This window comes from Cherax quadricarinatus, chromosome 51 (assembly GCF_038502225.1).
Source record: "Cherax quadricarinatus isolate ZL_2023a chromosome 51, ASM3850222v1, whole genome shotgun sequence".
NCBI lineage: Eukaryota > Metazoa > Arthropoda > Malacostraca > Decapoda > Parastacidae > Cherax > Cherax quadricarinatus.
Window position 1 is genome coordinate 3,686,483 of NC_091342.1, and position 15,612 is coordinate 3,702,094.

A 15,612-nucleotide genomic window follows, 5' to 3' on the forward strand; every position below is an offset into this window, starting at 1 on the left:
ATGATAACGACATACAAGATACTGCGGGGAATAGACAAGGTGGACAGAGATAGGATGTTCCAGAGAGGGGACACAGGAACAAGGGGTCACAACTGGAAGCTGAAGACTCAGACGAGTCACAGGGACGTTAGGAAGTATTTCTTCAGTCATAGAGTTGTCAGCAAGTGGAACAGCCTAGCAAGTGAAGTAGTGGAGGCAGGAACCATACATAGTTTTAAGAAGAGGTATGGCAAAGCTCAGGAAGCAGAGAGAGAGAGGACCCAGTAGCAATCAGTGAAGAGGCGGGGCCAGGAGCTGAGTCTCGACCCCTGCAACCACAATTAGGTGAGTACAATTAGGTGAGTACACACACACACACACACACACACACACATACACACACACACACACACACACACACACACACACACACACACACACACACACACACACACACACACACACACACACACACACACACACACCACACACACACACACACACACACACAGACACACACACACACACACACACACACACACACACATACACGCAGCAAGCAGTAACTTGGATATAAAATAAACCTCGTTGAGACTTCAGACACGACAGACAAACCAAAATTTAATCTCAGTCCCAGAACGCCGTTTATTTTCCAGGGGATCATACACATTTTGGGCTGTAGTAAACTGGCCTTCATGGGAGAGAGAGAGAGAACCTTCCAGGTCCATCAAGCTAGCTCAGTCCTAGCTGATCAAGCTTAGAAGTAAGCTGCAACTAGAAGAAAAATATTTTCCATCCTCGTTTTCTCTCTGTTTACATTTCTGGCTCTATCATTGATTACTATCACAAATTATTACATTACTCGAGCGAATTCGATGATATCAACGAGCGAAGGTGATAGCGAGGTCGTAAAACTCTTTGCATCGCTAGCTATCAGCGACTTGCGCTCCCCTGCGGAGGCTGGGAGCGTTTTAAACTGGCCTCGCTGCGGGTGCGGATTATTGATGTCCTTAGTTTATGTGAGTTTGCCGGAGGCTGCACGGAAGGAAGGTGCGTATCTCCGCTGGCATCAGAGGCATCGTGAAACGCTGAGCTGAGTCCACCATTAGTGGCACTAGCAACATTGGCACCGCATTGACTGGTGCCGCCGAAGACACCACAGCAACTATCAATGTTATTGGCACTGTTCTTCACTTGCACCATCAACGACGCCAATAGCACCACGAACGCTAACAGCACCAGTGTTGACACTTCCAACACTGGAACCAGCAGCACCACCACCAATGTTGGCACTACAAATATTGGAGCCAGCAGCACCACCACCAGTGTTGATCATTATCAACATTGGAACCAGCAGAAGCACCACCAACGTTGACACTACAAATATTGAAACCAGCCGCACCACCACCAATGTTGACACTAACAATATTGAAGCCAGCAGCATCACCACCAATGTTGATCATTATCAACATTGGAACCAGCAGCACCACCACCAATGTTGGCACAACAAATATTGGAGCCAGCAGCAGCACCACCAATGTTGGCACAACAAATATTGGAGCCAGCAGCACCACCACCAATGTTGATCATTATCAACATTGGAACCAGCAGCAGCACCACTAACGTTAACCATTACCAATATTGGAACCAGCAGCACCACCACCAATGTTGACACTAACAATATTGAAACCAGCAGCACCACCACCAATGTTGACACTACCAATATTGAAACCAGCAGCACCACCACCAATGTTGACACTAACAATATTGAAACCAGCAGCACCACCACCACCAATGTTGACACTACCAATATTAGAACCAGCAGCACCACCACCACCAATGTTGACGCTACCAACATTGGAACCAGAACCACCACCACCACCAATGTCGACACTACCAATATTGGAACCAGCAGCACCACCACCAATGTTGACACTAGCACAGCATATGTTGACACTACCAATATTAGAACAGCAGCAGCACCACAATGTTGACACCAATATTGTCAATGTCGACACTACCAATATTGAAACCAGCAGCAGCACCACCAATGTTGACACTACTAATATTGGAACCAGCAGCACTACCAATGTCGACACTACCAATATTGAAACCAGCAGCAGCACCACCAATGTTGACACTACCAATACTGAAACCAGCACCACCACCACCAATGTTTACACCACCAATATTGGAACCAGCAACACCACCATCAATGTTGACACTACCAATATTGGAGCCAGCATCACCACCACCAATGTTGACACCACCAGTATTGGAACCAACAGCACCAGCAATGTTGACACTACCAATATTAGAGCCAGCATCACCACCACCAATGTTGACACCACCAATATTGGAACCAGCATCACCACCACCAATGTTGACACCACCAATATTGGAACCAGCATCACCACCACCAATGTTGACACTACCAATACTGGAACCAGCACCACCACCACCAATGTTGACACCACCAATATTGGAACCAGCAACACCACCACCAATGTTTGCAACGTAGCTTGCGCCATCACTACTAATAGCTCCTCCCGTAGATAAATGATTCAGAGAACCGAGAAGTTAATAAATTAGAAACATGTGCGACACTTGTGTATCTTTACTGAGGAAAAGTTTCGCCACACAGTGACTTCATCAGTCCAATACAAAGAAGAGTGGTGAAGATCAGAAAGAGTTTGAGGTAGTCAGTCCTCCAGCTTGGAGTCGATGCAATCAGTCCATCAGTCTTGATTGAGGGACTGATTACCTTATACTCCTTCTGATCGTCACTATTCTTCTTTATATGGGACTGATGAAGCCACTGTGTGGCGAAACGTTTCTTAAATAAAAATACCCTAGTGTTGCATATGTGTCTAATTTATCAGTGCTTTCAGTTCATCTCCATCATGAGCACCACCACCACCACCACCACCACCACCGCCACCACCACCACCACCACTGACACTTTAACCTTTGCATTAAGACATTAAGAAAAGCTGACAAAAATAACTAGGTACCATAAGAGGAGTAAAGACTCAGACACATCAACCATAACAGGCCACAGACTCACACACATCAACCATAACAGCCCACAGACTCAGACACATCAACCATAACAGCCCACAGACTCAGACACATCAACCATAACAGCCCACAGACTCAGACACATCAACCATAACAGCCCACAGACTCAGACACATCAACCATAACAGCCCACAGACTCAGACACATCAACCATAACAGCCCACAGACTCAGACACATCAACCATAACAGCCCACAGACTCAGACACATCAACCATAACAGCCCACAGACTCAGACACATCAACCATAACAGCCCACAGACTCAGACACATCAACCATAACAGCCCACAGACTCAGACATATCAACCATAACAGCCCACAGACTCAGACACATCAACCATAACAGCCCACAGACTCAGACACATCAACCATAACAGCCCACAGACTCAGACACATCAACCATAACAGCCCACAGACTCAGACACATCAACCATAACAGCCCACAGACTCAGACACATCAATCATAACAGCCCACAGACTCAGACACATCAACCATAACAGCCCACAGACTCAGACACATCAACCATAACAGCCCACAGACTCAGACACATTAACCATAACAGCCCACAGACTCAGACACATCAACCATAACAGCCCACAGACTCAGACACATCAACCATAACAGCCCACAGACTCAGACACATCAACCATAACAGCCCACAGACTCAGACACATTAACCATAACAGCCCACAGACTCAGACACATCAACCATAACAGCCCACAGACTCAGACACATCAACCATAACAGCCCACAGACTCAGACACATCAACCATAACAGCCCACAGACTCAGACACATCAACCATAACAGTCCACAGACTCACACACATCAACAATAACAGCCCACAAACTCACACACATCAACAATAACAGCCCACAGACTCACACACATCAACAATAACAGCCCACAGACTCACATTCATCAACAATAACAGCCCACAGACTCACACACATCAACAATAACAGCCCACAGACTCACACACATCAACAATAACAGCCCACAGACTTACACCCATCAACAAGAACAGCCCACAGAATCACATACATCAACAATAACAGCCGACAGACTCACACACATCAACAATAACAGCCCACAGACTCACATCAAGAATAAGAGCCCACAAACTCTCTCACACGATGAAACAAAGAAGATTGGTGTAAATTAGACAGACTTGCAGTGTTAGGAACAAGGCAGCGCTGGTGCAGCGATCCGAGGCACTTGTTGCAACCTGACTGTGATGTCGGGACACGGGTTCGAATCCTTAACGCATCGGCAGTGAGATATAATTTTTTATTAATGTGTTATTGTTTGTTAATGTTCCACAATAACCTACACATATGAGAATGAAACTAAGACGACGTTTCGCTCCGACTTGGAACATTAACCATTCCACAGACACACACACACACACACACACACACACACACACACACACCTACACCCACAGGCGCTAAAATTAAAGAAGTTGCAGTATTGGATATTGATCTCTATGCCCCATGCTTCCACCTGCTGGCACCATCGTGGGCTGCCCCATGCTTCCACCTGCTGGCACCATCGTGGGCTGCCCCATGCTTCCACCTGCTGGCACCATCGTGGGCTGCCCCATGCTTCCACCTGCTGGCACCATCGTGGGCTGCCCCATGCTTCCACCTGCTGGCACCATCGTGGGCTGCCCCATGCTTCCACCTGCTGGCACTATCGTGGGCTTCCCCATGCTTCCACCTGCTGGCACCATCGTGGGCTGCCCCATGCTTCCACCTGCTGGCACCATCGTGGGCTGCCCCATGCTTCCACTTGCTGGCACTATGGTGGGCTACCCCATGCTTCCCCCTGCTGGCACTATCGTGTGCTGCCCCATGCTTCCACCTGCTGGCACCATCGTGGGCTGCCCCATGCTTCCCCCTGCTGGCACTGTCGTGGGCTGCCCCATGCTTCCACCTGCTGGCACTATCGTGGGCTGCCCCATGCTTCCACCTGCTGACACCATTGTGGGCTGCCCCATGCTTCCACCTGCTGGCACCATCGTGGGCTGCCCCATGCTTCCACCTGCTGGCACTATCGTGGGCTGTCCCATGCTTCCCTTTGCTGGCACTATCGTGGGCTGCCCCATGCTTCCACCTGCTCGCACTATCGTGGGCTGCCCCATGTTTCCACCTGCTGGCACCATGGTGGGTTGCCCCATGCTGCCACCTGCTGGCACTATCGTGGGCTGCCCCATGCTTCCATCTGCTGGCACCATCGTGGGCTGCCCCATGCTTCCACCTGCTGGCACCATCGTGGGCTGCCCCATGCTTCCACCTGCTGGCACCATCGTGGGTTGCCCCATGCTTCCACCTGCTGGCAACATCGTGGGCTGCCCCATGCTTCCACCTGCTGGCACTATCGTGGGATGCCCAATGCTTCCACCTGCTGGCACCATCGTGGGCTGCCCCATGCTTCCACCTGCTGGCACCATCGTGGGCTGCCCCATACTTCCACCTGCTGGTACCATCGTGGGCTGCCCCATGCTTCCACCTGCTGGCACTATCGTGGGCTGCCCCATGTTTCCACCTGCTGGCACCATCGTAGGCTGCCCCATACTTCCACCTGCTGGCACTATCGTGGGCTGCCCCCTGCTTCCACCTGCTGGCACCATCGTGGGCTCCCCCATGCTTCCCCCTGCTGGCACTATCGTGGGCTGCCCCATGCTTCCACCTGCTGGCACTATCGTGGGCTGCCCCATGCTTCCACCTGCTGACACCATTGTGGGCTGCCCCATGCTTCCACCTGCTGGCACCATCGTGGGCTGCCCCATGCTTCCACCTGCTGGCACCATCGTGGGCTGCCCCATGCTTCCACCTGCTGGCACCATCGTGGGCTGCTCCATGCTTCCACCTGCTGGCACCATCGTGGGCTGCCCCATGCTTCCAACTGCTGGCACCATCGTGGGTTGCCCCATGCTTCCACCTGCTGGCAACATCGTGGGCTGCCCCATGCTTCCACCTGCTGGCACTATCGTGGGATGCCCAATGCTTCCACCTGCTGGCACCATCGTGGGCTGCCCCATGCTTCCACCTGCTGGCACCATCGTGGGCTGCCCCATACTTCCACCTGCTGGTACCATAGTGGGCTGCCCCATGCTTCCACCTGCTGGCACTATCGTGGGCTGCCCCATGTTTCCACCTGCTGGCACCATCGTAGGCTGCCCCATACTTCCACCTGCTGGCACTATCGTGGGCTGCCCCATGCTTCCACCTGCTGGCACCATCGTGGGCTCCCCCATGCTTCCCCCTGCTGGCACTATCGTGGGCTGCCCCATGCTTCCACCTGCTGGCACTATCGTGGGCTGCCCCATGCTTCCACATGCTGACACCATTGTGGGCTGCCCCATGCTTCCACCTGCTGGCACCATCGTGGGCTGCCCCATGCTTCCACCTGCTGGCACCATCGTGGGCTGCCCCATGCTTCCACCTGCTGGCACCATCGTGGGCTGCTCCATGCTTCCACCTGCTGGCACCATCGTGGGCTGCCCCATACTTCCACCTGCTGGTACCATAGTGGGCTGCCCCATGCTTCCACCTGCTGGCACTATCGTGGGCTGCCCCATGTTTCCACCTGCTGGCACCATCGTAGGCTGCCCCATACTTCCACCTGCTGGCACTATCGTGGGCTGCCCCATGCTTCCACCTGCTGGCACCATCGTGGGCTCCCCCATGCTTCCCCCTGCTGGCACTATCGTGGGCTGCCCCATGCTTCCACCTGCTGGCACTATCGTGGGCTGCCCCATGCTTCCACATGCTGACACCATTGTGGGCTGCCCCATGCTTCCACCTGCTGGCACCATCGTGGGCTGCCCCATGCTTCCACCTGCTGGCACCATCGTGGGCTGCCCCATGCTTCCACCTGCTGGCACCATCGTGGGCTGCTCCATGCTTCCACCTGCTGGCACCATCGTGGGCTGCCCCATGCTTCCAACTGCTGGCACCATCGTAGGCTGCCCCATGCTTCCACTTGCTGGCACCATCGTGGGCTGCCCCATGCTTTCACCTGCTGGCACCATCGTGGGCTGCCCCATGCTTCCACCTGCTGGCACCATCGTGAGCTGCCCCATGCTTCCACCTGCTGGCACTATCGTGGCCTGCCCCATGCTTCCACCTGCTGGCACCATCGTGGGCTGCCCCATGCTTCCACCTGCTGGCACCATCGTGGGCTGCCCCATGCTTCCCCCTGCTGGCACTATCGTGGGCTGCCCCATGCTTCCACCTGCTGGCACTATCGTGGGCTGCCCCATCCTTCCACCTGCTGGCACTATCGTGGGCTGCCCCATGCTTCCACCTGCTGGCACCATTGTGGGCTGCCCCATGCTTCCACCTGCTGGCACCATCGTGGGCTGCCCCATGCTTCCACCTGCTGGCACCATCGTGGGCTGCCCCATGCTTCCACCTGCTGGCACTATCGTTGGCTACCCCATGCTTCCCCCTGCTGGCACTATCGTGTGCTGCCCCATGCTTCCACCTGCTGGCACCATCGTGGGCTGCCCCATGCTTCCCCCTGCTGGCACCATCGTGGGCTGGCCCATGCTTCCCCCTGCTGGCACTATCGTGGGCTGCCCCATGCTTCCATCTGCTGGCACTATCGTGGGCTGTCCCATGCTTCCCCCTGCTGGCACTATCGTGGGCTGCCCCATGCTTCCACCTGCTGGCACTATCGTGGGCTGCCCCATGCTTCCCCCTGCTGGCACCATCGTGGGCTGCCCCATGCTTCCACCTGCTGGCACCATCGTGGGCTGCCCCATGCTTCCCCGTGCTGGCAGCATCGTGGGCTGCCCCATGCTTCCACCTGCTGGCACCATCGTGGGCTGCCCCATGCTTCCACCTGCTGCCACTATCGTGGGCTGCCCCATGCTTCCACCTACTGGCACCATCGTGGGCTGCCCCATGCTTCCTCCTGCTGCCACCATCGTGGGCTGCCCCATGCTTCCTCCTGCTGCCACCATCGTGGGCTGCCCCATGCTTCCACCTGCTGGCACTATCGTGGGCTACCCCATGCTTCCACCTGCTGGCACCATCGTGGGCTGCCGCATGCTTCCACCTGCTGGCACTATCGTGGGCTGTCCAATGCTTCCACCTGCTGGCACCATCGTGGGCTGCCCCATGCTTCCACCTGCTGGCACCATCGTGGGCTGCCCCATGCTTCCACGTGCTGGCACTATCGTGGGCTGCCCCATGCTTCCACCTGCTGGCACCATCGTGGGCTGCCCCATGCTTTCACCTGCTGGCACTATCGTGGGCTACCCCATGCTTCCACCTGCTGGCACTATCGTGCACTGCTCCATGCTTCAACCTGCTGGCACCATGGTGGGCTGCCCCATGCTTCCATCTGCTGGCACCATCGTGGGCTACCCCATGCTTCCACCTGCTGGCACCATCGTGGGCTGCCCCATTCTTCCACCTGCTGGCACCATCGTGGGCTGCCCCATGCTTCCACCTACTGGTACTATCGTGGGCTGCCCCATGCTTCCACCTGCTGGCACCATCGTGGGCTGCCCCATGCTTCCACCTGCTGGCACTATCGTGGGCCACCCCATGCTTCCACCTGCTGGCACTATCGTGGGCTGTCCCATGCTTCCACCTGCTGGCACCATCGTGGGCTGCCCCATGCTTCCACCTGCTGGCACCATCGTGGGCTGCCCCATGCTTCCACCTGCTGGCACTCTCGTGGGCTACCCCATGCTTCCACCTGCTGGCACCATCGTGGGCTGCCCCATGCTTCCACCTGCTGGCACTATCGTGGGCTGCCCCATGCTTTCACCTGCTGGCACCATCGTGGGCTGCCCTATGCTTTCACCTGCTGGCACCATCGTGGGCTACCCCATGCTTCCACCTGCTGGCACCATCGTGAGCTGCCCCATGCCTCCACCTGCTGGCACCATCGCGGGCTACCCCATGCTTCCACCTGCTGGCACTATCGTGGGCTGCCCCATGCTTCCACCTGCTGGCACCATCGTGGGCTGCCCCATGCTTCCACCTGCTGGCACTATCGTGGGCTGCCCCATGCTTCCACCTGCTGGCACCATCGTGGGCTGCCCCATGCTTCCACCTGCTGGCACTATCGTGGGCTACTCCATGCTTCCACCTGCTGGCACTATCGTGGGCTTCCCCATGCTTCAACCTGCTGGCACCATCGTGGGCTGCCCCATGCTTCCACCTGCTGGCACTATCGTGGGCTGCCCCATGCTTCCACCTGCTGGCACCATCGTGGGCTGCCCCATGCTTCCATCTGCTGGCACCATCGTGGGCTACCCCATGCTTTCACCTGCTGGCACCATCGTGGGCTTCCCCATGCTTCCACCTGCTGGTACTATCGTGGGCTGCCCCATGCTTCCACCTGCTGGCACCATCGTGGGCTGCCCCATGCTTCCACCTGCTGGCACTATCGTGGGCCACCCCATGCTTCCACCTGCTGGCACTATCGTGGGCTGTCCCATGCTTCCACCTGCTGGCACCATCGTGGGCTGCCCCATGCTTCCACCTGCTGGCACCATCGTGGGCTGCCCCATGCTTCCACCTGCTGGCACTCTCGTGGGCTACCCCATGCTTCCACCTGCTGGCACCATCGTGGGCTGCCCCATGCTTCCACCTGCTGGCACTATCGTGGGCTGCCCCATGCTTTCACCTGCTGGCACCATCGTGGGCTACCCCATGCTTCCACCTGCTGGCACTATCGTGGGCTGCCCCATGCTTCCACCTGCTGGCACCATCGTGAGCTGCCCCATGCTTCCACCTGCTGGCACCATCGTGGGCTACCCCATGCTTCCACCTGCTGGCACTATCGTGGGCTGCCCCATGCTTCCACCTGCTGGCACCATCGTGGGCTGCCCCATGCTTCCACCTGCTGGCACCATCGTGGGCTGCCCCATGCTTCGACCTGCTGGCACCATCGTGGGCTGCCCCATGCTTCCACCTGCTGGCACTATCGTGGGCTACTCCATGCTTCCACCTGCTGGCACTATCGTGGGCTTCCCCATGCTTCTACCTGCTGGCACCATCGTGGGCTGCCCCATGCTTCCACCTGCTGGCACTATCGTGGGCTGCCCCATGCTTCCACCTGCTGGCACCATCGTGGGCTGCCCCATGCTTCCACCTGCTGGTACTATCGTGGGCTGCCCCATGCTTCCACGTGCTGGCACCATCGTGGGCTGCCCCATGCTTCCACCTGCTGGCACCATCGTGGGCTGCCCCATGCTTCCACCTGCTGGCACCATCGTGGGCTGCCCCATGCTTCCACCTGCTGGCACCATCGTGGGCTGCCCCATGCTTCCACCTGCTGGCACCATCGTGGGCTGCCCCATGCTTCCACCTGCTTGCACCATCGTGGGCTACCCTATGCTTCCACCTGCTGGCACTATCGTTGGCTGCCCCATGGTTCCACCTGCTGGCACCATCGTGGGCTGCCCCATGCTTCCACCTGCTGGCACCATCGTGGGCTGCCCCATGCTTCCACCTGCTGGCACCATCGTGGGCTGCCCCATGCTTCCACCTGCTGGCACTATCGTGGGCTACTCCATGCTTCCACCTGCTGGCACTATCGTGGGCTTCCCCATGCTTCTACCTGCTGGCACCATCGTGGGCTGCCCCATGCTTCCACCTGCTGGCACTATCGTGGGCTGCCCCATGCTTCCACCTGCTGGCACCATCGTGGGCTGCCCCATGCTTCCACCTGCTGGTACTATCGTGGGCTGCCCCATGCTTCCACGTGCTGGCACCATCGTGGGCTGCCCCATGCTTCCACCTGCTGGCACCATCGTGGGCTGCCCCATGCTTCCACCTGCTGGCACCATCGTGGGCTGCCCCATGCTTCCACCTGCTGGCACCATCGTGGGCTGCCCCATGCTTCCACCTGCTGGCACCATCGTGGGCTGCCCCATGCTTCCACCTGCTGGCACCATCGTGGGCTGCCCCATGCTTCCACCTGCTGGCACCATCGTGGGCTGCCCCATGCTTCCACCTGCTTGCACCATCGTGGGCTACCCTATGCTTCCACCTGCTGGCACTATCGTGGGCTGCCCCATGGTTCCACCTGCTGGCACCATCGTGGGCTGCCCAATGCTTCCACCTGCTGGCACCATCGTGGGCTGCCCCATGCTTCCACCTGCTGGCACCATCGTGGGCTGCCCCATGCTTCCACCTGCTGGCACTATCGTGGGCTACTCCATGCTTCCACCTGCTGGCACTATCGTGGGTTTCCCCATGCTTCTACCTGCTGGCACCATCGTGGGCTGCCCCATGCTTCCACCTGCTGGCACTATCGTGGGCTGCCCCATGCTTCCACCTGCTGGCACCATCGTGGGCTGCCCCATGCTTCCACCTGCTGGTACTATCGTGGGCTGCCCCATGCTTCCACGTGCTGGCACCATCGTGGGCTGCCCCATGCTTCCACCTGCTGGCACCATCGTGGGCTGCCCCATGCTTCCACCTGCTGGCACCATCGTGGGCTGCCCCATGCTTCCACCTGCTGGCACCATCGTGGGCTGCCCCATGCTTCCACCTGCTGGCACCATCGTGGGCTGCCCCATGCTTCCACCTGCTGGCACCATCGTGGGCTGCCCCATGCTTCCACCTGCTGGCACCATCGTGGGCTGCCCCATGCTTCCACCTGCTTGCACCATCGTGGGCTACCCTATGCTTCCACCTGCTGGCACTATCGTGGGCTGCCCCATGGTTCCACCTGCTGGCACCATCGTGGGCTGCCCCATGCTTCCACCTGCTGGCACTATCGTGGGCTGCCCCATGCTTCCACCTGCTGGCACCATCGTGGGCTGCCCCATGCTTCCACCTGCTGGCACTATCGTGGGCTACTCCATGCTTCCACCTGCTGGCACTATCGTGGGCTTCCCCATGCTTCTACCTGCTGGCACCATCGTGGGCTACCCCATGCTTCCACCTGCTGGCACTATCGTGGGCTGCCCCATGCTTCCACCTGCTGGCACCATCGTGGGCTGCCCCATGCTTCCACCTGCTGGTACTATCGTGGGCTGCCCCATGCTTCCACCTGCTGGCACCATCGTGGGCTGCCCCATGCTTCCACCTGCTGGCACCATCGTGGGCTGCCCCATGCTTCCACTTGCTGGCACCATCGTGGGCTGCCCCATGCTTCCACCTGCTGGCACCATCGTGGGCTGCCCCATGCTTCCACCTGCTGGCACCATCGTGGGCTGCCCCATGCTTCCACCTGCTGGCACCATCGTGGGCTGCCCCATGCTTCCACCTGCTGGCACCATCGTGGGCTGCCCCATGATTCCACCTGCTGGCACCATCGTGGGCTGCCCCATGCTTCCACCTGCTGGCACCATCGTGGGCTGCCCGCCCCTCATAATTCATCGCTTTAAAAAAAAAAGTCAGAGTGAGTGGAAGATTCTCTGATTCCCAATTGAAATATCTTTTCTCTATTTTTTTACACTTTCTTCTCGTGTATTTTAATGACTTCAGTTCCTTTTTTTTTTTAATTTTCAAAAAAAAATGTGGAATAAATCACACCTTTGCTGGGGATCGATCACGGACACTCAGTGTGCGATGCGAGAGCGTTGCCTACCAGGCCACGGAACACCCTTAATAATTTTTATACTTGGAGATACCTGCGGGGTGTACCGAGGGTCAACGCCCCCGCGGCCCAGTCCATGACCAGGCCTCGCTAGGGACCAGGGCCTGATCAACCAGGCTTTTACTGCTGGTCAGATACTGACTTCAGGTGCCTGTTCAGCTCCCTGTTGAAGTCAGCCAGGGGTCTATTGGTAATCCCCCTTATGTATGCTGGGAGGCAGTTAAACAGTCTTGGGCCCCTGACACTTACTGCATTGTCTCTTAGTGTACTCATAGCACCCCTGCTTTTCATTGGGAGGATGTTGCATCGCCTGCCAAGTCTTTTGTTTTCGTAGGGAGTGATTTCGGTGTATAGATTTGGGTCCAGTCCCTCGAGGACTTTCCAAATGCATATTATGATATATCTCTCTCACCTGTGATATGTTTAGTCTGCCTGACAGGTTTTCGGTAATAAAGATGCCTTACCTATGCGCTTTATTCCTCATTGTTGAAGAATAAGACACTTATGGATACCTTCCGTCAGCGAGTAGCGTCTTCAGTCAGTTATTACAGGTATTCCAAACTATTTACATCACATTGTTATTATTGTATACCATCAGTAGTCACGTGACACACAGAGAAGAGTCACTCTCATCGGGTAATGTTATATCTGCCAACACTGCAGCGACATCAGCTGCACTCACCAGGCTGTTGGTGCTGCACTCAGCAGCACTCAGCAGCACCAACAGCCTGGTGAGTGCAGACTGATATATATATATATATATATATATATATATATATATATATATATATATATATATATATATATATATATACATATATATATATATATATATATATATATATATATATATATATATATATATATATATATATATATATATATATATATATATATAGCACAAACTAAATTGTTATAGAAGTATACTGCCGCAGACCGGCAGTATACTTGTATATAGCCTGGTTGATCAGACCCTGATCCACCATTAGCCTGGTCTGAGATCGGGCCGCGGAGACTTTGACGCCGGAAACCCTCTCCAGGTATCTCCAGGTATAAAAATTATAAGGGTGTTGCGTGGCCTGGTAGGCAATGCTCTCGCATCGCACACTGAGTGTCCGGTGTTCGATCCCCGGCAAAGATAGAAACACTGAGGGTGTTTCCTTAAGACACCTGCTGTCCCAGTTTACCTATTAGTAAAATAGGTACCTGGGTGTTAGTCGACTGGTGTAGGTCGCATCCTGGCGACAAAACTGACCTAATTTGTCAGAAATGCTCAGCATAAAAAGCGGCTTTCTATATAGTAGTATGTCACTGATGTCAGCTATGGTCTGTATACCTTGTATATGTACTTGTGGAAATAAAGATTATTATTATTATTAATTCTTCTTCAAGGAAGATGGAAAGGGGAAAGGGGGGAGGGGGAGAGGGAGACGGGGGGGGGGAGAAGGGGGGCTGGCTGACAACAGCGCCACCGAGGGCAATGAAGAACCAGTAACACCATAAATAGCTTGTGGCAGGCGTGCACCGCCGCCGTTTAGCGGTAACATCAACGAAAGTAATCACTGCCATCAATCACCCAGTTGTGTTATTGTGTGTGTGTGTGTGTGTGTGTGTGTGTGTGTGTGTGTGTGTGTGTGTGTGTGTGTGTGTGTGTGTGTGTGTGTGTGTGTGTGTGTGTGTGTGTGTGTGTGTGTGTGTGTGTTGCTCTTTAATTCATTAGATCCAGCTGGGATGATTGTAGGCGTAATATCCTCGGGGAGTAACTAATATTTTCAACCCTCATGCGAGTCTTTTCGCAGCGGTGCCAGACATGTGTCAGCCGAGTTTGTGTGCGTGCGTGCGTGTGTGTGTGTGTACTCACCTATTTGTACTCACCTATTTGTGGTTGCAGGGGTCGAGTCCTAGCTCCTGGCCCCGCCTCTTCACCGGTTGCTACTAGACCCTCTCTCTCCCCGCTCCATGAGCTTTATCAAACCTCGTCTTAAAACTGTGTATGGTTCCTGCCTCCACTACGTCATTTTCTAGGCTATTCCACTGCCTTACAACTCTATGACTGAAGAAATACTTCCTACTATCTCTCTGACTCATTTGTGTCTTCAACTTCCAATTGTGGCCTCTTGTTTCTGTGTCCCCTCCCTGGAACATCCTGTCCTTGTCCACCTTGTCTATTCCACGCAGTATTTTATATGTCGTTATCATGTCTCCCCTGACCCTCCTGTCCTCCAGTGTCGTCAGGCCGATTTCCCTTAATCTTTCTTCATAGGACATTCCCCTTAGCTCTGGAACTAACCTTGTTGCAAACCTTTGTACTTTCTCTAGTTTCTTGACGTGCTTTATCAAGTGCGGGTTCCAAACAGGTGCTGCATACTCCAGTATGGGCCTGACATACACGGTGTACAGTGTCTTGAATGATTCCTTACTAAGGTGTCGGAATGCTGTTCTCAGGTTTGCCAGGCGCCCATATGCTGCAGCAGTTATCTGATTGATGTGTGCTTCCGGAGACATGCTCGGTGTTATACTCGTGTGTGTGTGTGTGTGTGTGTGTGTGTGTGTGTGTGTGTGTGTGTGTGTGTGTGTGTGTGTGTGTGTGTGTGTGTATGTGTGTGTGTACTCACCTATTTGTACTCACCTATTTGTGGTTGCAGGGGTCGAGTCATAGCTCCTGGCCCCGCCTCTTCACTGATTGCTACTAGGTCCTCTCTCTCCCTGCCCCATGAGCTCTATCATACCTCGCCTTAAAACTACGTATGGTTCCCGCCTCCATTACTTCACTTTCTAGGCTATTCCACGGCTTGACTACTCTATGACTGAAGAAATACTTCCTAACATCCCTTTGATTCATCTGAGTCTTCAACTTCCAATTGTGACCTCTTGTGTCTGTGTCCAATCTCTGGAACATCCCGTCTTTGTCCAACTCGTCTATTCCGCGCAGTATTTTATATGTCGTTATCATGTCTCCCCTGACCCTCCTGT